Raw genomic sequence first — 1561 nt, 5'->3', positions numbered from 1 at the left:
CGCCACAGCATGTGGAATCTCCCCGGACCAGGGATCGAACCCATGTCCTCTGCATTGGCAGGCAGATTCTTATCCACTGTGCCGCCAGGGAAGTCCCCAATGTAATCTTGATTAGATCCTCACTTCTCATCTCAGCCAATTTGGATTCGACCCTCTTCCTCACAGGTAGCACCCAGGGGGCTCACCTTTGTCTAAGGCTCTTTGCCCATTGCAGGTGGAGGCTGGAGGGATAGCTGGTCCTCCCGGACCTTCTGAGTCTCCTCTGATGCTCAAAAGCCCAGATTCCACAAACTCAAACACTTTTCAATATTACTGACCTGTTGTGAATTGATTATAGACATGCTTTGAAACTCAAGAGCTGCCTCCTTAATGTGACGAGAGCACTAAGACTTTCAGGAGTCCTTGGCACTCTTGCTGATGTGGGTCAAGATCTTAAAATTTACGTCCGCTTTGGTATAGAGATGGATGCAATCCAGAGTGGATCTACTGTTACATATTCATTACTATTACATTCATTTTTCTTCCGATTTAAAAGAAACTGAAACATTTTGTGGGTCCCTAGAAACATCCAGAAAGGTATACTCCATTCAACTGACCATGTGGGTTAGGGGCACAATGAGTTCAGGGTGGTAATGAAACCCACGTGCTAATACTTCAAAATGTGGACTCAACTTTCAGCACCCAGGTCCATCCACGTCATTCTTCAGCTCCAAACCCTGCCCAGGAAAACATCTGAGTTGCCAAGGCCCTTCATTGGCTAGTTTCCCTCTGCCCTTCCAGTCTCAGGTTCCATAGGCCTCTGACACCTCCCTCCTGGATGTTTCTGGAACACTCCAGCCTTCATCATGCCTGCACACCTTTGTTCAGGCTGCCCCCTCCACTGGGAGCATCTCCTCCCACCTGGACCACCTTGCGCACCCTGTGCATCCTTTGTGAGCCAGCTCAAATGTCACTTCCGCTTTGAAGATCCTGGGTGCCCTCCCCCTCTGTATTCCTCATTCATTTCTCTGTTGTAGCATTTACCTGCCCTTGTTAAGTCTCTTCCCTTCAATTGTGAACCCCTTGATCCCACGGATCCCCAGCACCCAGCACAAGTCAGTGAATGCTGAATACATGAGCAGATGACCAAATGAATGAATGAATGAGGAAGATAGGAACTGGATTCCGCTCAGGGAAGGGATCCCCTCCGTAGTCCCCCTTGAGATGGAGGGTCTGGACTGATGGCAGAGCCAGGCGGTGCTCTCCTCCCTGTCCCGCCCTCTGACTCACCCTCTCCCTAGAGACTGATTTCTGGGAATGTTCTAGAAGCTTGGCTTGCTTCCCTGGCTGAATCCTCTGTGTCAACCCCATTCTGCCTCAGGAGTCCCTGTGGCCCCAAAAGGTTGCGCTCTGAGGCCCCTGGGCCAGGGAGTGGGCCATGCAGAGGGAAGGGCCTCTCGTGTCAGCAGGGATGTGGGGTCGGTGGGCAGCAGCCCCCACTGAGCCGCCTCCCTTTGTTCTGAAGTTGAGCGATGCAGGGTGCCAGTCGCCACGGAAACTACCGGGAGAAAGGGGTGACGGC

Source organism: Giraffa tippelskirchi, chromosome 13 (genome assembly GCF_054371585.1).
Source record: "Giraffa tippelskirchi isolate mGirTip1 chromosome 13, T2T-mGirTip1v1.2.pri, whole genome shotgun sequence".
In the NCBI taxonomy this organism is placed as follows: Eukaryota; Metazoa; Chordata; class Mammalia; order Artiodactyla; family Giraffidae; genus Giraffa; species Giraffa tippelskirchi.
Note: the sequence above shows the minus strand (reverse complement) of the source record.